We start from the raw sequence: 21,641 nt of genomic DNA on the forward strand, positions 1-21,641 counted from the left end.
GGTTTGCAATTTTTTTTTGTTTGGAAATTACACACCCAGCCAAATTTCTTATTTCCCCTTTGACAGGGCACTGCTGATGGTTATTGTTCTTTTCTAGCTGCATTACGCTGTCCTTGATTTTCGTTTCAAGCAGTCTAATGGCATGATGTCAAATCCTGCTAATTGGTTTAGGATTAAAATGCAGGGCCACATCACTCTCTTGATTAACTAGCAGCAAAACTGCTTTTGTCTAACGATCGTTTCCGAGGAGAAAGAAAAATAAAGCATATAAAGGAAGCTTTAGGCGTCCTCAATGAAATGCAAAGGGAACTGCTTTCAGAAAGAAGTATAAGGGCCATACTAACTTTTGACTTCCATCGTCTCAAAAGCAGCAGCACAAAGAAAATAGATTATTAAAAAGAAGAGACTATTTTTTTATTAAGGATATGAACAGTGCCTAATACAATGAAGTCCATAACCATGGTCAGGCATTCCAGAGACTCTCACAAGTATTTATTAAATAACACCGGCGACAGATAACGCTAGTCCAAGTTCTCCCCTCACTCATACCTGTACAACCCCATTCAAATCAGTGGGATTGCAGGACTGTAAGCAGGCAGGACTGTTCATGGCTAGACCAGATGCAAAGCCAATAACAATACAGCTGCTCCGAAGCACCACTCTTCACCGAGACAAAATGAGGACTTCAGCAGAGGTTCCGAAGGCAGGTCTGAAACCCTGTTTCAGGGGGAAAAGAAAGGGCATCTTATTCTTTATGCTGGCTGGATATAAGCCGAGAGACTTTTCCAGCAATGAACTCCACAAGGAAGAGGAAGAGATTTTATACTTACACCGGGCTCCCGCCCACAGTAGCTCCACTTAATTAATTTTACAGCCTGAGCATTTTACCATAATTGCTTGGAAATTTACCCTCTAGTTCCCTGCTGGACCATGACAACTGCGAGAGTCCAGGTATTTTCCACGTTCTGAGAAGCACGCTGAAGAATTTATTTCAAAGAATAAATTAAGGTCATGATTCAAATGAAAGATAATAGGGTTGAGCTCAATAGTAAACTCAACAGTTAGACAGCTGATGAACGGGGCTATTTCTTGCCTGCAGAGACAGTGGTTTTTTGAAAAAGATTTTCCCGGTTGCAATATTTAATCTCTTTGGCTCCTGTTTTCTTTGAACAGCTGAGGGGCTTAATTTCCAGGGAATTAGATGCACTATTCATATCATTGTTAATGGTAACCATGCACATGATTTACCACACACAGTCCTGAAAGTCACCGGTTTCAAAGGAATAAAGCACTTCTGAGAACATTCATCATACTCCCTTGATTTTTGCGGCCAGGTGTTAGGTGAAAAGAACTTTATTTTCAAGGTACTGATGCATTAAACAGATCTTTGAACATGACTCACTGAAAAAGGAGAAAATGAAATTAGCCATAGAAGGAAAAAGGAAATATAGCACCCTGCTTGCTCATCTGCCTGGTTACATTCAATAGAGAAGTGTTTAGGAGACAAAATGTGCTCCTTGTGTGCTCCTACTGGGGATTTGTTCTGGTTAACTTCTCCAGAAGTCGCAGTCAATTTGTGCTTGGTGTTCTACACCCTCCCCTGTCTGGCGTCCGTGTCTCCACATTTCCGCCTGAGGCTGAAAAGAAATCAAGGCCTTAACATGACTGCTCTGCTGCTAAAAACCAACCGTGCCTTATGCAACATCCTGGAAAACTACCCTCCAAGGGCCAGCATCCTTGAAATCAAAATAAGGTTTGTACTGAGTTCTGTGGGATCTCACCCAAGTCTTGGAACAAACAGCCCCTAGAGGATCCATCCCCCATTTTCCAGAAAATAGCTAAATATCTAGACACTATTGTGATGGGGGAACACAGTGAAAATGCACTCCTGGGAGATCAGAAGCCCTTGGGACTTCTCATCTGTTTGCTGGTAGACATCCAGAAATGCTGAATGTCTGCCAGCTTGCTCTGTACGTGGATGCAGAAGCTTCTGTTGAATTTATTGCAAAAAAACACATTTATGACACCCAGGTTGAAATGTGTCCTGGAACTTCCCTGGGCACCATAAATGCAGGACGGACATATAAATCACACCGCGCGATACGGATCTCTGACTCACCAGGGATCAGTCCAAAGCCTTCTTGGAGGTCCATGGCTATCCTAAATATGTTTCCGTGTAACAAACTGCTAGAGGAAGTACTTGAAACACTAGTATGGTCAGCAGGCTGGATGTGTAGAAATGCATTTGGTTAGCTTGTGAGATTTCTGAGCAAGATGTCCTGTGCATCTCTTAAAAGCAAATGGCACGTTCTGGGCAGCTGACTGCTCATGTACTAGGGAGTTATGACAACAGGTCAATGAATATGTGTGTGTGTATAGATAGATAGATAGATAGATAGATAGATAGATAGATATAGCTAAGTGCAAGTGATATTATATATATAGTTATAGTATATTATTATATATTATTATGTTTTATATATATAGCTAAGTGCAAGTGCAAGTGAAATACACTCAGACTTGTTATATGTTCTACGTTAAGAGACACTAATCAAATGTCCAAAATGAAGTAGGTCCTATCCTATTAATGTTTATTTTGTGGACACATTATACGTGTATCAGAGCTAAACAATCACAGTATTGTAATTAGTGACATTTTCATAGAAACAAAATTCACATAACATTTAATAAATGTAGGTGGGGGCATTAAAGCAATTGTGTTTTACCCAGGGTCTTGAAGTTGTCAATCCATATGTAAGGATCTTGAATGAGAGGGGAAACACGCCTGGTATGACATGAACTAAATACTCAAGCTCATCCCCAAATGGTAGGAATCTACCATTTCTACCATAACAGAGAGCTGTTAAAAGGGGGAAAAAAGGCCTCCACAACTAGGTAGAAAACATTACACTAGAGGCTATTATGTCTTCATCTTTTCAATTTTCAGTTTTCCTTTATCCCTCCCACCTCACATTTCCAGCTATTTCTTTTCCGTGCTTCCCTTTGTTCAGGTGCAGTACCCTTACAGCAATATCCAAATAGCAAAATTTAAAGAATTATCATCCCAAAAGCAACCACATATTTTTTTTTACCTTTAAGTGATTCTTTTTCAAAATTAACCGGTAAAAAAACCCAAAAAGCCCCAAAACCAACTTCTTATTTTCCCTCTAGCTGTCATACACCTTCTCTGCTCTCCCTGGGACCTGAAAGGGTTAATGTGAGAGCCAGGACAAACACAGTATCTTTAATAAAGGTCCCATTAATTATTCTTGAGCCTGGGAAGACTGGGTGAGGCTCCCAGAATTGCTTGACTGCTGTAGAACGAAGAGGAACTCAGAGAAGTAAGGTCTTTCAGTCAGCACAGATATTTGAAATCTGCAGAGAGAAGAGATGCCAGGAGTAAAACCAGAATTATTAAAATAGTCATCTTTCTGACCCTAACTATAATTTAAAAAGGGAGCTTTGGTTTGCTAAGAGTTACAGAGTATCTGTGGTTTATAGTCTAGTGACAGTCCCTGATCGATAGTGGTTGTTTCAAGAGAAGTGGCAGAAGCATGTGGTTTGAATTTAAAGTTTTAGAGTCTCAATGTTACTCTAGGAAAGATGTTGCTCATGTCTCAATGGACCATACTTTTAAATCATCGGGAACCTGAACACTACTCACTAAGTGATTGATAGGAGAAGAAATGAAAGTTACTATCAGAAAGGATATATAATGATTGCAATGATATAAGCAATGCCATTTTTAAATGCATAGAAAAAATATTACCGCCCTGACAAAAGATAACCAAAGATATCAAGCAAACTCTAATCCTTCCATTAAGAATATAATCCTAATAAAGTAACAAATTCTAGATGGCAGGGCGGGTTTACACATCATTTAGTCTGGGAATAGAGCATTCCCATAAACATGTTATTGCTATGGGATCCCATCACAGTTAGCTGTATTGTTATGCTCCACTCTTTAGAAAGTAAAATTGTCCCTGGGCAGGAAAGACTGGGTGGATTTGTATCAAGATATTTATCCAACTGAATGTCCAAACTATAAGTTGTTCTGTATTTTTCCAGTTGGGAATTTTCTATCTTCCATAAAGAAAAGAAGATACAGATGAGCTATAATTGCTGGCTGCCACTAAGGTTTGCAAGTGTGGGCCCAGGAGGAATATACAGATCCAAGGAAAGGCATGTTGCATCTCCATATGAACTTAGTGTGTCCTCTCTTGTGATCGATTTTCTAATGCTTTACTAACAGTCATACTGTAATAACTGTAAGTACAGTATTAATCCAATGGATGTAAAATCTCTCTCATTGTTGCTATTACAATAGATGTTCATGAAACTGCATGCTTTTTACACAAATGCACTTGTGGTTTGAGTCTGCTCTCATTGAAGTTAATGGCAAAACAGCACTAATTTCAACACAGAAGAATCAGGCCTCTCTGAAGGGTAAAATTCTGGATCTCTGCATGAAGCCTGAGGAAATGGATCTTGCCTAGGGGATCTTCACATGGACACATAGCAATGGATCCTTTTCCTTCCCGGGCATAAAGCACCAGCACAAGTCAGTGCTAAGACTCTTGGTCATTCTTCTCTCTGTGGGGATTTAAGCTGGTGGATCAGGCCCACAGAGCTACAGCCCAGATTACTGGCCTGTCCCCAGCTTCCCTGCAATAAGATTATTTCACATGGTCACGGTAAACTTTTAAAGTAGACCAATGCACAAACTCACGAGGAAAGTTTTGAAATCTTCCCTTGCGCTAACAACTTGCAAACCTCAAAACTCTGCCCGCAGCTGCTTATCAGCTCTGGCAGTATTCACATTGATTTAACTCTACAGAAGGAAAATGGCAGTGAACTTATAAAATGTCAATTATAAATGAAATTATATGCAAATGAAATGAATTTATAAAATGTTTAGTTTTAACTTTGCTCCCTCTGCTTGGTATTTAATTCATTCCTAATTACAACTTTTCTCCCTAATGTCTTGCTTTCAATTGCAATGCTGATCATCACCCATGACGTAGCTGTTGGGATACAAGAAATGGAGTTATGTTGGGTTTTGTGAGGTCAAGCCAGTCCATGAAGGAGAAGAGCAGACATATCTCTCTCGGTGTGCCTGTTTGCAGTGCCTTGTTACCCATTTTTCCTTCCTTTGTGCAAGGACACACTTCAGTTGAGCTGTTTGGCTTGGTAATGGCTTTCCTCCCTAAAAATTATGAAAGGTCACTGGGTGTCCAGGACTCAAAATCCATCTCTCCTTCTCACCTTTTTCCAGAAGGCCTGAAACGAAATAGACTTCTGTTACAGAACTCGCAGCCGATGCAATCGCCACACATTTGATTACAGGCATTATATGAGGCAGCCTGCAGGGTCAACGGCTTGTGGTAGTTGCATGACAAGAGCAAAAAGTGTGAAAAAGTGGGGGGAAAGCATCATAGAGAAAATAAAATATTGTTTAACATCTTAAATGACATATGTTCTGTTTTCATATATTGATAAAAAGGGGCATTTAAAAAACAGAACACAGTAACTCAGCTCACAAATTTTTTTAAAGTCAAACTTCACATAATTTAGCTTGAGATCCCAGCATGAGCAGGAACGCATGTTCCCCGGGGACAACTGGCAGCAGCACATATTTGTGCCACTGCTAATCATCCCCCAGGAACGTCCTTTCATGTGCACTCTTGTGCATGGCAAGTTGTCCAGGGTGGGGTGTGGGAGGCTGGGTCCAGCACCTGGGCTGGCTCCAGTAGCCTTACCTGGGGCCCTGTGGTCTCCTGGGGCTCTTGTGGTGAGGTGGGCACGCAGAGCCTGGCCGGCAGCTGGAGCATGGCTCTGGCTGGCCAGGCTCCGGTTTTAGGCAGCACAGGCTGCTGCCACATATGCCGCGCCATTTCTTTTGGCATGAGTATTTTTGACATCTGGATCGCCTGATGTCAAAAAAAGCCACCACGCTGAAAATTAGCAGCACAGTGAATGTCTGCATATGTGGTGCATGCAGTTTGCAGTGCTGCAAACCACATGTGCGTGCTCATCTGGATGTGCCCCCAGTGTCCTTTTGCTTTACCCCTGAGGGCTCTGTAGTCTGTACAAAGTCTGAAGGCTGGAACAGAGATGATGTATGCTGACGATAGTGCAACTGTCCCATCTCACACTGGCTGAATATCTAGCCCAGTGTCCCTGTTCTTCATTACCAACCACATTGGCGCCTTAAAAATTTGCACTGCAGCAGTGTAAAATAGGACCTATCACACAATACAAATGAGAGCTTAATGAAAAGCCATTAAAAAAAAAATCCTCCCCTCAAGAGTTTAAAGTGGGTGAGGGTAAATATATAAACAATGGATTAAGCACAAACGTTCTTGCATTAATTTGGATGGAAAGGCAAGGCAAGGAAAGGAAGAAAGAAAGGAAACTAAAGAACATAAGCAATTACTCCTACACATTAACTATTGTTGGAGGATCGGTAGATATAGCATGCAATGTTTACACTCCAATGTAGGCAAGTGGCACAGAAGATCTCTGTAAACAAGTGAACTGAAATTACTTACCAATCCAAAACGGTTGTTTGCCGGCAAACTTCCAGAGCCATACCATTTCTTTTTGGGAATGCACGCTGGCTAAGTGAATCAGACCTACCAGTAAGACACCAAAGGCCAAAGGGAAAATGAGACCTAATATTTTATTATCTTGCCCTAGCCATCCTTACTTACATTCAGACAATAAATACTCTTGTCCTGCAGTCCAAAAAAAGCATTACATTCTTTATCAGCAGTTTTTAAACTACTCCACCCAAGCAGGATGCATGTGTCCCATCGCTGATATAATGTTAATTTATTATTTGTATAATGGTAGTATCTAAAGGGCTCATCTGAGATCCTTGTACAAGCGAGAGACAGTCCCTGCCCCCAAAGGTCTTACAATACAAAGAGTGGGAGGGAGAGGAACGTAAGTACTGAAAGATGAAGTGAACTGCCTACAGTCACACCACACATTGGCAGCAAAGCTGGGAAAAAAGCCCAGTTCTCCAGAACTTGGTCCAGGGTCCTATACATGAGTAACAGGGGGATCAGTGGGGATTGGGAGAGACCTTGTTCCCCCAAGCACCTCCCGGAGTAACAAGGAATAACGGCCATAAGTTGTTAAAGAGTAGGTTTAGACTAGACATTAGAAGACACTACTTCACAGTCAGGGCGGCTAGGATCTGGAACCAACTTCTAAGGGAAGTGGTTCTGGCTCCTACCCTGGGGGTCTCTAAGAGGACGCTTACCTAGCTGGGATCATTTGAGCCCAGCTTTCTCTCCTGCCCAGGGCAGGGGGTCGGACTAGAAGATCTACAAGGTCCCTTCCGACCTTACATCTATGAATCTATCTATGAATCTATGAATCCATAAACTTTGAACATCCATCAGCAACTAAAGAGACTGAATGAAATGCTGAGACCAGTCAGGCTGCATAGAAACCATTTTGTGTTACCAAATTATGAGGGGTTTTATCAAGGACTAATCATGGCTATCCCTTGTTGATTCAATAGCTGATCAAACTAAGCGCTCCCAATCTGAGCAGCCCGGATGAGCTGTCACCAAATCCAAAACTTTGGCTTGGCCCCATTTTACTCTGATGGACTTCCATCTTTATGTTTGCTTTAAAACAATCATATATTTACCAACTATGTTTATATATATAGAAATATATCTATATCTATATCTATATGTATATATGTATATACATATGTATGTATGTATGTGTATCTCTCTCTCTCTCTCAATATATTTCTAGATATAGATATGACTAATACATAACAGGACTGGCTTTGGGATGTACATTGAACAGTTGATCTCTAAACAGGACTCTTTACACCAAAACAGCTAAACATTCAATATATAACTATTCTCACTGCTCATTCTAACTTCCTGTTCTGTTTTATAGCATGTGTTCAGCATATTGGCACTCTGCAAGTTAAATAACTTTAGGTACCTTTATAAACCCTAGTAAGATAGATGTTTATGAGATATTGTAAACACTTTTGGCATGCAGACACGTGTCTTCAGTTTGATTATTTGTGTTGTTGAGAAGCTATAGAAAAGCTTCTATTCTGAATTGTTGATTAGAGGAATGTTGCTCATATCCCCAAAACATAACATTCCTAATCCCATCCTCATTTCATTTTTAAGAAATGAGTTTTGTATCTGGCATGTGTGTCATTTTTAAACAGAGCCATTTCTTTATACAGCTTTTCCACAATGGCTTCCCTCTTATAATATGAACACCATACAAAAACTCTTGGATCCGTACCCCAAAAGGAAAACAAATGGAAAAGACTGTTTGTCACATTATTACAGTCTGAATAGATGTCATATTCAATAAGTCTATTGCTTAAAAAGGGCAAAAATGACAAGATTTTTTTACCATTACAGATTTCTTTTATTCATTCTGCAAGCATGGCTTGTCAACTCTTTTATTCCTTTTGCAAACACGGTCAGTTTGTCTTTTTTATGTGGACATTTCTCTCCAACGAGTTCTATAAAAATTGCCATGATAAACCTTAATGACTCTTTTAGACTGATGGTTTTCTGTAAGTATATACTGTTCTGCCAGCCAACTGGGAAATGTCCATCCTGTAGATACATGCAGGACTGGATCCTACTTCACATACTGAGCATCTAGGGCCTTGGACACATGTTCATCTGTAGTCTTGCAAAGTGCCTCCGTGTCTTGATACAAAGACCTATGGGGGTATGCATACAAGCAGAGAGCAGCATTTAATGTCCATTAAACTAATCTAAGGCACCATTTGCTAGTACCAACACATACCGGTACTATAAAAACTAGGGGGGCACCAATAGAGATTTTTTGGGCCAGTACCGATGGCCGATATATAACAAACCATATCAGTCAATACCAATCCAATTCCAATATTCAGCCCCACAGCATGGAGAGCAGCTCCTGGCTGGTAAGTATGTTATGGGGAAAGGGGTGAGGGGGAGGGAAGGATCATGGGGACAGATCGAGGACCCCGTGATGAGGAAGGGAGTATGGCTGGCACTGGGGCAGGGGCAGGGCAGGGGCAGGGGCCGGTGCTGTCCAGCCAGGGTGGAGCATGGGATGCAGATGCAGCTTGTCTGGGAGGCACGGAGGGGTGGGTGCAGTTCCCGTTGCTGCACACACCCCGGGAGGGCATAGGGGGCATGTGCCCCCAGATCTGTGTGTGGGGGATGGCAGGCTGCTGCTGTGGGCTTAATTTCATTAAAATGTTCTTATTGGCTAGGGAAGACATTTACATTCATATTTACTTTCTCAATCTATTTTAATCTACTTGTGTTTATACAAGAGGCTTTTATAAACCCCACAGCTCATATTTTCACTTTATAATGGAAAGTAAACATAAAAAAAAGAGTCTGATAGAAAAGAAAATAGAACTGAAATAGCTCCCAACCTACCGTTACCATCAGCACAACAGCAGCAAAAGTTTCAGGTACAAATTTGCCCAGTTGTAATCTTATATAAAAAAGTATACTTGCAGGCATTTTTAATAGCTTACTTTCCTAATATTAAATTAACATTCTTAATTGGTTTGAGAGCTGATAAAATAGATCAATTCCTCAGCCTGGCAACCTCAAATCAAATTGACAATTCTCCTAGCCCCCAAGCAGAGAGAGAAATTATCAGTAGATACTTCCAGTATAGTCTTTATTTAAAAAATAGAGAATTGCCATTAAAAAAGTTCCTTTCATTAAATGGACATGCACAGGTAAGTGAATTGTTAGTAAAAGTAGGCATAATTTTGCAGCAATACATATAGAGGTGTGACAAATCTATATATATATTTATGTTTGTCTAGTCGACGTAACAACATACAGAGTAATGCACACAGTGAATAAGGACATATTTTATCCATCCTATCCATTCCCTCATCTCTGAGAATATCCACTTCATTACTTCATGTTTCCCTGTCACCCATACCTGTAATTTGGGGCCCAGTTTTTAACCTACTCTGCACTTCCCTGTCATAACCAAATCTTGGCACTTCTTCCTCCAAAGCATTTCCAAGATCTGATTGTTCCTCTGTATGGTTAGAAAGGTTCATTTGCAAATTACCTGTTACTCAGACTTTGTAGAACAGCAATAAGTTACCACAATTGTCTTTGATCACTCGATCCATTTATCTTTTAGGACTTACGAGTCCCAAATCACATGGTTAACTTTATCCACATTCAATTGAATTGCTCAGGTACATAAAATCAAGTATGCACACATTTATTTGTCGACCTGGGTCTTACTTTGTGAGCTCCATGGGACAAGAAGCCACCCCTTCTTTCTGTATTGGTGAAACTACCAAAAACAAACACATAGTAACAATGAGAATAATTATTTAGATCAACACAATTAATTTCTCAAAGTCTGAACTGCAAAGCAAAAATGAAAATCAATAGCAACTTGATTGCACAGAAGATGAAGGGAATTTAGCTTGGAAATAGGTTTGGGGCTCTTCTTAAAAGTGTTTCCCCTTTTATTCTGTAAATTCTTTGGATTTCTTGATCCCCTGGAGATGCCCCAGAAGCATCATCACAGACTTCAGCAGGTCTGTGCAATCTTCTTAATCCACGGCATTTTTCACGTCAAAGAATGGTTGTGTTTGTGGGTATCTTCAAGAACTAACCAAGGGCAAAAAAGCTGAACTAAAACTGATTAGATAGCTCTCATTTCTTTTGTTCCATTTCCCCTTAGCCCAGCTAGTCATCCGAATTTAGCACCTTCTTTTGTTTTGCAGCTCACCTTACAGAGTGAGGAAGGTGAAGGAGGTGGGAACACATGGACTTCAGGCCTTTCTATAAATGTCCCCCCTTTCTAAACAGAAAACCTTTGAAACCAAGATGCTGTTCACACATGCTTCCAGGCCAAAATATCTTGCCTGTGTTTTTTTTCTATAATTAAATCTAGCCTACATTGCTCACAATTGTTTTATGAACAAATTAAAGGAATCACATTTACCTTCCTTTAGTTTGCCTTTTGGTTTGGGATCTTTTAACTTCAAAAGCATATTTTTTTTAAATCTATGCAAAAAAGAGAACAAGCAACTATTTTAAAAAAATCTTCTTTCTTTCCTGTTTGAATCTAATAAAAATGTTAAAACTGAATGGATATTTTCCCTTATGAAAAACATATGAAGGAGACAAGGAACCTAGTATTCTGGGGAGATACTGTAAACAGGACAAAATGGGAACTGCGGAAATATATAGTTTAAGACCTTTATTTGCTTCTAGCTCTTTCCAGGCATCACACAAGCTTTCCTGCAGATCTTGTTTCAGCTTAGTGAAACCATTTTCATAACTGTTCTCCAAAGCCTGAGCTTCAAGGTCAGCCCTATGTTTTGCTGGAAAGGGAGAAATATTAACAAGTGTGACTAACCCATTCTCTGTTCCCTTCTTAAATTTTCCAGAGTTTGTCAGCAAGCATGAAAGCAATAGATCAAAGCTCAAGGTTTTTTTTGTTGGAACTGAATGTCAGGGCGAATGCTGCAGAAGCAAAAATCCCAGCACTTCCAAGGAGCTGGACTGCAAGGTCAATTAAAAAGAGGGAATTAGCAAAAATGACCTCAAGCTTCTGGAAACACACACACACACTTTCCCTCTAGTATATCTTTTGGTGACCTGAGATATTCGCCAAACAACTCCTTGAGCACATATCATTTTGGGTCCAAGTGTGTGCATGTATGGGGGCAGGGGTTGGGAGGAAGGGGCTTAAAGCTTCCTTTGTGATCTCCAAATGCTGAGATGGCTGGAGACTGGTATGTCTCCCATGGAAAATTAGAGAGAGACTGGGATTACATGGGAGACTAGTACGTCTCCTATGGAAAATCTCACGCAGGACTTATGTGCTGTCCATGAAGCTCTGCAGAGATATGGGTATACCTTCTGCTATCCACAAAACGTATTTCCTTCCCCCATCCCTGGGATGTCCTCTACAGCAGAGTTTAAGGAATAGATCAGAGCAGAGCAGAGTTGATTATATCAGTCAGATGCTTCCAAGGGAATTTTCCTCCACCATCAGAAGCAATGACAGTCTGGATAAGCACCAAGAAACTAACAGGTTTTTATTATTGTTTTTAAATGTATGTACCACCCTCATAAATAGCGCCTACTAGGAATAGGGACCTCACTGCACTAGGCAATAAATAAATGCATAAGGAGAGGCAGCCCCTGCCTCAAGCATCTTATAAGCTAATTCTGTTCAAGTCACAATAATCATCAGAAAGGAAGTGGAAGAGAAGGGCAGGGGTAGCAGAAATCACAAGTCTAATAAACATCAATGTGAATTATCTCTACCAGCAGTTCTCAACATTTTTAAACTCAAAGCCTCCCTGGATATGCTCAAGGCACCCCTCAGAAAATGCCAGATCTTCATTTTCACTTGTTTCTTGACTACAGAAAAAGAATGGAGCAATTCTTCTGTTTGCAAAGAACTCACCAGGTCCACAGCAGGCCGCACGTCAGAATGTGTTCAACACTACGGATCCCTGTTTGAAATCTCTGTGTTGATCTTGTGCGTTATATTTGCACACCTAACAGTGCTAACATTGTGTGGCACCCTGCAGCACCCCTGAAAGGATGCCAAGGCACCCTGGGAGTGCCACAGCACTCTAGCTGAGAACCAGTGATCTATACCATGCAGGTCCACAAAAGGAGCCAGAAATCTAGTGACAAAAGGGTGACAAGAGACCTCTAGTACTGCCCACCAAAAGAGATCCAAAATAGAAAAGCTGCAACTCCTGAAATGGCATTGCCATGTCTCCTATTGACTACAGCCTGGGTGAAACCACAGCATTCAGGTACAGCTTATATTCCATATACCCTAAAACCCTCAGATCCAGGCTCAGACTCTAAGCCCAGATATGTAAGGGACACTTGCATCGTTTATCCCCAAATTCAGCTCTGGAATACCAGTAATCTCAAGGATTACTGTGAGGATACTCAGATCCAAGGCTCCAGCCCTATTTAGCTCTGACAACAACAAAAAAGGAGGAAACATCAAAACATTTTAGGCCTTAAATAGAGTTTGGTTCAAGCAATCAACAGATGTTAAGCGCAGTTTTCATCTTATCCAAAGCTCTTCATTCCTGATACAGTCGTATTACCCTTGGGGATGTATTTAATTATCATCTTGGCTCCATCTATTTAAAAACATGCTTCAACTTTTAGAATATATTTTCCACCTACCCAACTGGACTAATAAGAAACCGTCATGTTCGTTTTTGGTTCAGATCTTGCTTTCCTCTTACATGATGTTAATCTGCAAAGCAGAACATACCAGAATATGTACATAAACTCTTCCATTGACCAAATGATTTTTACTTTCTTGGACAGCTCAATGATTTTTTCCTCCATTGAGTAAGGGAAGTAACTCTAACTCAAGACTGATACATGTTATCTTGAACAGCAGTGAATTTAGAGGGAAGCCTCCACACCCAAAGAACTATCCATGTGCTCTAATGCATGCAGCTGGAAAGCTGCTGCATCAGCAAGTATTTTCAGGTCACTTAAAGAGCTCTCAAAGACAAGACCCTAAAAATAAAATACATGAACTCTGGCCCCATTTTCCACCCTCCCCATTTCACAGTTCTGAGCCCCTCGGTCAATTGACATCTGGAGGAATAATGAAGTAACTAGGGATGCAGGATAGCAGGAAGGTCTTCATGAGGCAGTCTCTTGGTGCTCTAGTTGAGTACCCAATGGCAGTAGGAGGCCTAAGCTCCTCTCATCAGTCAGAAGTACACAACCAGTAGATTGACCCATGGTGTCCATTTCAAAACACCATGAGTTGCCTTCCCAGGACCTGTCTGTCCTTGCTGAAAGAGAATACAGAAGATGTGAATCCTTTTATGGGCCAGATTTCTAAACTAGGCCCCACACTCAAATCCCAGATCTGAACATCCCATTTTAGGGAGTATTTGCTTCTGGAATTGAAGTTCTTAGTTTTGGCCCATCTTTACTCACAGCTTCCTGCAACGTCAGTCTGCTCATTTCCCACCAGACACGCACCCTTATAGACTAAGTACGACAGTCAAAAGGCCCAAGGCTGAATCAATTCAGTCTTTTCAGGTTAGGCTAAACTGCAGAGATTAAACTGAGAAGCAAGTGAACAGACATTCACTTTTTATTTGGGAATTGCAACCAGATGCCTGCAGTGGTTCAGGCCAGAAGCTGCGGGGTGGGGGGTGCTAGAGCATACCTGTCCACCACTGCCAAAGGGTAGAGATTGAAACTCCAAGGCTTTAACTCCTTCCTGCTTGAGTGGAGGGGGTATAGCCAGGCTGCAGCCCCAGGCTAGCAAGTTGGAGGATGGGGGTTTAAATCACACAGGACCCCAGCACAGGTCTGCTTGAGGTGGGGAGAGGCAGACCCTGTCAGGCTGAGGAGGGGGTGGGTGGGAAAAAAGGTAGTGGCATTGAATTTATAAAAGCTTGAACAGGAATAGTCCTTTCTCTGAAGCAAGCATATATTGAACACAGCAATTTGCAACCTCAAGCACACAACAAAGAACAACCAAAACTCTTTGCGTAAGTTAAGATACAGCCCAGTAAAACACAGTGAGAGCACACACAAGAGAAAGCCGTGCATAAGTCAACGTAATCCTGAGGGCAGAGCATCTCCTTACAGACAGGTATTCAGAAGGTCCTTCTTAGGGGATCAGCAGGTGGTCTTAGGTTTTGGAATGGAAATCCCACAGGCCTCATCTCTACTTGGGTTTTTACAGGTGCACTTGCACCCCCTTCTCCTTCTTGGGTGCCTTGACATGAGGATGCTTGTCACCTATAGCACCCTTGGCAGCACTCTCATGCAATCAGTGTCTTTTGTCTCTGCTTAGGTATTCCAGTCTCCCACAGCTGATAGGGGACCAGTCCCTCCAGCCCCAGTTCCCAGCCTCTTCCCCCTCCCCCATAGTCCAGTGAAGTTGAGGGGAATTACGCCTCCTTGCCCCTCCCTGTATCAACTGCTTGCCTCAGTGTTTGCCAGAGGTGGGAGGGTGTGCAGTCTGCTGGACTCATGCCATCCCCCTGCCAAGCAGACCCCAGCTGGGGTCTCATGTTGGTGGGAGAGGGGGTTTAAAACTCTCTCTCCTCCACCTGTGCTTACCTGCCCACACCCCTTGCTCCCTTCACTCCAGTGGGGAAAAGTCTGGCAGGGGCTGCCTCCCGACCACATCCCCCAGGCAAACCCAGCTGCTGTCTCCAGCCAGGTACCCCAATCCCACCCCCTTGTCAGCCAGCCCTCACTGCTCCAGCTAGAGAACAGAGGAGCGGGGCCAGCCCTGCTCTCTGGAGCAAACAGCATAGCACAGCCCAGGGCTGCAAAGCATCCTGGGATGCTAGGGGACTGTGTTTAACTTGAACTAGGAAGGGGTCTGGGACAGAAGTTTTATAAACCAGTTTGGCCTAACTCAGTTAAGTCTGATACCACATTCAACCAGGTTTATCTTAAACCAGTTTCCACCATTTAAAAACTGGTTTAGGTACACTGAACTTCTGTTCTGTTACACGTTTAAACCAGTTCTGGATCACTGAAGCTGGTTTATATGTAACATCTGTCTCTAGCCATAAAGCACTGAGATCTTGGAAAGAAAAGCACTTGATATATGCGAAATATTATTAAATGCTTCAGAGTCCTCCTAATGCCATTCTTTACCGCATAGCTGCACTATATCACAACAGGGACAAAAGGAACCATGCTGGAGAAGGCAATACCAAATCCTTGGGAAGCCGTTAGTAACCTTCAGTATTTTTAAACTTTGCCTCTAAAATTAGGTTGTAGATCTGTTAATAGCACCTTTAGCCAGGAGCTGGCATGCTGAATTATTGTCAGTTGGAGCCTTAAGCAATTAAAGTAAGAACTGGCTCTGCAGATCTAGGATGAGATATACAAGACCTGCTACAAAGACATAGTCCTACAGGGTTTCAGAAGCAGCCTATTCAAATGAAGAGCAGCAAATCCAAAAGAAAAAATAAATAAATAAAAAAATCACATAATATATTATCCTTACATGTGCACATATATAATTAGATTTTAGGCAGTTCTGGATTTCTGGATTAAATTCAATACCATGTGGCTCCATTAGGACTCTGGCTTTTAGAAAATTATCAAAAAAGTAATATATAAAATTCTGAAAGCTTTTTGGATGCCTGGCAGCATCATTATGCAATTTATTAATATGTGGGCAGAGTGACTAATACCTCTTAGGATATATTTAGTTGAAAAAAAGAGAGAGAGAAAAGAACCAGCTACAAGTTGATGGTCTGTGCCATGGAGTGGGATACAGCATTCTGTTCCAGTCCTCAATAAATGAGAGCACATAGCAAACCTAATCCTCCTTTCACATATAAATGGCTGGCTGTGAACAGCACAGGCCACAGAACTTCATTCACTGACTGATTTACTGAGCCCAATAACTTCTGCTTGACTAACACATCCTCTGGAAAGGCATCCAGCCTTGATTTGAAGGTTTCAAAAGGTGAAGGATCCACTTTAGCTTTTTCCAAAGGTTAAGGACCTGGGCTGTATTTCTCACTTGTATTTGCCCGGCTTTAACACCCACTCATAGCTTCTTGCTATTCCTTTGCTCACTTGATTAAAAGAGCCCTGCCTCCTTAGGGAGGCATAGTACAAGTATGCTGTTTCAGGTAGTAACCACTGTAAGGCCTTTTTTCCAGCCTTCAAATCATTCTTGTAAAATCTTAGCCTCAGTTTTACTATCTCTATTTTATGAATTAGAGCACCTGATTTATGAAATCAGCTTAATGATATGTGTTTCTTCACCAGGCTACCCTAAAGCCAGAGGCCAGAAACTGTCCCACTGGGTATGCGATTTGCACTTGGAGAAAGGCAAACTCACAATAATGGGAGGTCCATCTTCCTCTCTCCTTACCATTCTCTGCAGGCCATTTCAGCACTCTCCCAGGTTGCATTTCTAACTGGATTCAGAAGGTAGCAATGTTTGCCCTGGAGGGTCCACCCAAAAGGACATTTCCTGGACTTAGACACCTAGGGAAAAAAAGAGAAGCAAGGGGATTGCACTTTCTTTACATACCTTTTGTAGGAACCAGCTCCCATATGAGTGGCTTCATTCTAATATGAACAATGTTATACCCACCCAGTAATAGAGAGTGGTACAACTGGGTCCAGTAAGCAACAGTGGTGCCAGGTGAGGAAGGCTAATTGGTAACAGGTAGAGGAACACCAACAGAGCCACAGAGCAGAGCAAGTCTTGCCAAATGAATCAATCAATAATTTAATGAATTGTTCCTTCTTTTCTCTTTGTGAACTGTTCATGAAGAGTTTGTGCAATAAACAGATTAGAAGGAAGTCATAAATAATTTCAAATCTTTTACAGAGTTATTGTTTGGTTAGTTATGTAGCTATATAGTAGGGGTGTGCGAAATGGGCCCTATTCGATTGGGATTCGGATTCGGCCCAAATCAGGGACTGTGATTTGATTAACGGATTTGGATCACTGCCCCTGATTCGAGTTGCTGACGAAGAATCTGAAGATTCAATGCTGATTCGGATGATCAGATGAGGAGGCTGCCTGTGTATGCAAGCAGCAATAGCAAAGCTTTCAAACCTCATGAGCCAGACCCCAAACTTTATGACATTGACTTTAAAAAAATAATAATGATGCTTTAAACGTAATAAACACTGAAGGGTTGCATTCTGGCCTTTGACCCAGATCATATTTTCTCTGCAACCACAAAGGCTAGATGCTTACTTTGTTCCTTTATAACAGCTGAGATCCTGGCATATTCGCATGACTCCATGCTCTAGGGCTTTAAGGAAAATACAAAATATTGCAAGATGCTTAATGAAACTGCAAACACTATGTCAACTCCTAAAGTGCTGTTAATATGACCCAAACTTCTTTTGACTCCTCGATAAGCCAATTTCCTGTCATTCTGTCTTGAACATTTGGCTTATATGTGAGTGTACACAGTAGCCTAGTAACTAAATGCTAGTTGTTTGACAGTAATGACAACACTGATGTCCAAAAATTCCATTCGATCCAGACAGAAAGCTGAGTGCTCCAGTAGGGACAAATCTAACAGGGCTGTGCTAAGCTTTGGTCCCCGATTCAATTCAGAGGAAATTTGGCCTGATTCAGTGGCCAAATCTCCAAATCCAAATCGAATCAGAGGACCCTTTAATCTCTCTGAATAACATCAGAACCCTCCAAATCGATTCGGAGAGATTTGGACAGATTTGGTGATTCGGATGTAGATACAGCTTTAAATGTTTTTTTCTACATACCTCTAGGAATCAAGGGCTCTGAACAGTGCAGTGCTGGGGTGCATGGAGTATCCCACAGAAGCACAGGGGGCTCTCCAGCGTGCTCGGCAGCAGACCGAGTGCTTCTGGTCCACTTCTTGATCCACTGGGGCCCCACTACTCCCTTGTGGCTCAGCAACTGGTGCCTCCTGGGTCTGGGGGGGCACCCGGGGTCCCCCCCGTGGCCCATCACTGAGTCGCAGGGGCATGGGGGTGGGGGGGGGTTCATGAAGAGTTTGTGCAATAAACGGATTAGAAGCAAGTCATAAATAATTTCAAATCCTTTACAGCTTTATTGTTTGGTTAGTTATGTAGCTTTATAGTAGGGGTGTGCAAAACAGGCCCTATTCGATTCAGATTCTGCGCAAATCAGGGACTGTGATTTGATTCATTGATTAAGATCGCTGCCCCTGATTCGATTCAGCTGAAGAAGAATCTGAAGATTCAATGCTGATTCAGAGAATAAGCGATTCAGGTATAGAAACAGCTTTAAAAGTTTTTTCTACATACCTCGAGGTACCAGCACAGCTTGTGAACACTGCAATGCTGGGGCTGATGGAGTGTCCCAGGGAAGTGTGGGGTGGAGGTCCAGAAGTTCCTGCTGAAAGACCTTAACCTTGCCTTTTGGCTTTTGTTAAAAAAAAGAAAGAAAATAAAGTACTTCTGGTCCACTTTTGGGTCCACCAGGGAGCATGCCCACATGCTCCCCTGGCTCAGTGATTGGCCATGGGGGGACCCCAGATGCCCCCCCCCAGACCCAGGAGGCACCAGTTGGCAAACGGGGGGGGGGGAGTACAGGGGGACCCCCCCTGCACACTCCCTGGCAGACCCGGAAGTGGACTGGAAGTGCTTCTGGTCCACTTCCAGGTTTGCTGCTGAGCACGCTGGGGAGCCCCCCAAGCTCCTGTGGGACGCTCCATGCACCCCAGCATTGCAGCATTCACACACTGCCTGCTACCTACAGGCATGTAGAAAAAACATTTAAAGCTGTGTCTATGTCCGAATTGCCGAATCTTTCTGAATCTATTTGGAGGGTTCTGATTCAACTCAGAGAAATTAAAAGGTCCTCTGATTCAATTTGGATTCAGAGATTCAGCCACCAAATGAGGCCGAATCTCCGCCAAAACAAATCAGGGAATGAAGCTTCACACAGCCCTACTATATAGTATTGTTACTGTTCCCTAACTGGGAAGCTTCTGTAGCTAGTTTACAAAGCCTGAATGATGAATTGCAAATTTTATTATCAAGGATAGAATTTAAAATTTACTTGTGATGAATGCCTGAATACTTGAGTTTAAGTAACTTTTTGCAAGTATTTGCATAAGAAAAGCACAAGAGTTTAAATGTTCATCAAAACCACATATGAAAGAGACATGAATAAGGTCAAATCAAAGTTCGTGAGTTTTTTTGGAGAGGTAAAAATGAATATCTACCCTAACTTTTTGCATTTTATTCAGCTGTGAGGATGAAAATACACTAAACCTATCAGTTTCATGTTGGGTTATTGTCATTTTAGCATTTTGATTCTCTTTTTTTAAAATAACACTTTATAGTTGGGTTATGGTTGCTACACTTTAAGTCTAACCTGACCTGAATGTCTCTATACATCTGTCTTTTGTGACAGAGAGTCTTTAAATGTGGTTGTCTTACAATACCAATGAGTGACTTTGGCTAGAATAAAATTAGATCCCTGAACCTTCACCCACTTCTGGAATCAACCACAAACCAAACTATTTCCAGTGTTGTGACATGTTTTTCCACATCTGGTATCCAGTCAACACCATATGCAACGAAAGTACTGGGAATCTCCCAAGAAGCCTTGTTCCCCTGTATTTTCCAATCCAATTTTACAGCCTTGGGAGATCTGAATACTTCAGATAAGTATCTAAACCAGAAGCCAAATCCAAACTGCAAACCTTCTGAGGCTCACCAAACCCACAGCAGCTTCCATCTTTACTCCATCATTCATAGCAGATGTTCTTCAAAATTCTCTAGTGTGTTAAATTTCACGTGATTTTTTGGGACAAGGAATATAAGAAATATGTAATTCTGAATAAAAATGTTTATAAAGCACACCTCACAGAAGTCTGTAGTTAAAGATCCATGAAAATGTGATTATAACAATAATTCTCTCCTTTTTTACTACCCTCTCCCCACATTTGGGATTCAGGACTTGATCTAAGGCCCTTGGAAGCCAATGGCCTTTCCATTATCTTCAGAGAGCTTTGGATCAGGCGGTGACAATGTTTCCTTCCATAGGTCAGCTTGCAGAAGATGGGTTTCTGCCAGCAGACTGTCCCTAGAACATTTTGCCATAAATGTATTATCTTTATAAAATGTTAAATGAAGTCCCACAGCTACAGTCATATGGTATATTATAAATCATAGCAAACTCTGCAAGCTTCACTTGGGGTTCTTTTTCATTTGGCTCCAAGGGAGCATATATTTTTCCATTGAAATTGTTCTTTAAAAGCTGAATTTACCTGCTTTGCGCTGTTTTGCAAGAGGATACGTTCATTTCTCGTGCCCAAGTGTCTCTGAGGAAGGTCATGCCTACTACTATAGAGGTGGAGAAGTAAACTGTCAGCTGGCCTGCTGTTAGATGATGGGACAAGCTGCTTTTTGGCCCTCAGTGGGATAATTTCTTAATACTATAAGAACAAATAATCAAGAAAAAGAAAGAGATTCCAACATTAAAGACTGTTTTTCTTTTAAATTGCAGCTAGTTTAATTCTAGGTATGGCTCATTGTAGATTGCACATGATTATAATTTAAGAGATCTAGGTTTCACTCCCATGCTCTGTCACTGACCTGCTTTAGGCCGGTCACTTCACCTCTTTGGGCTTCCTTTTCCCCTTAAGTTATATCACACTGGAAAAGTGACTGTCTTCCTCTGACTTAGTGCAGCACTTAGCACAATGGTGCTACTCTAATATAAGCAACAGAGAATAATACTACTGATAGGGTAGACAGGTGAGAAATGGGGACCGGGCATTAAGAGATCCTTGTTCTAGTCATGACTTTCCCAGTCATCATGTGTAACCATTAGAGGATAATTTCACTAGCCTCTGCAAAGTAAGATTATAGATACTTTACCGCTTTCTGTCCTAAGAGCACAAACTGTATATTCATAGATTCATAGATGTTAGGGTCGGAAGGGACCTCAATAGATCTTCGGGTCCGACCCCCTGCATAGGCAGGAAAGAGTGCTGGGTTTAGATGACCCCAGCTAGATGCCTATCTAACCTCCTCTTGAAGACCCCCAGGGTAGGGGAGAGCACCACCTCCCTTGGGAGCCCGTTCCAGACCTTGGCTACTCTAACTGTG

General features: G+C 41.8%; 1 long non-coding RNA gene across 1 annotated transcript; it reads right to left on the minus strand.

Annotated features, from left to right (window-relative positions):
- Window positions 1–389: 389 nt before the first annotated feature.
- LOC109283574 (uncharacterized) lies at window positions 390–21,406 on the minus strand. The gene is made up of 4 exons (XR_009462331.1): window positions 20,798–21,406; window positions 16,921–17,036; window positions 6,552–6,635; window positions 390–5,280 (listed from the first exon to the last, which is right to left on the minus strand). It is a non-coding gene; the product is annotated as an uncharacterized LOC109283574 (long non-coding RNA).
- Between the last annotated feature and the right edge of the window lie 235 nt (window positions 21,407–21,641).

This window comes from Alligator mississippiensis, chromosome 5, assembly GCF_030867095.1.
Source record: "Alligator mississippiensis isolate rAllMis1 chromosome 5, rAllMis1, whole genome shotgun sequence".
NCBI classification, from domain to species: Eukaryota; Metazoa; Chordata; order Crocodylia; family Alligatoridae; genus Alligator; species Alligator mississippiensis.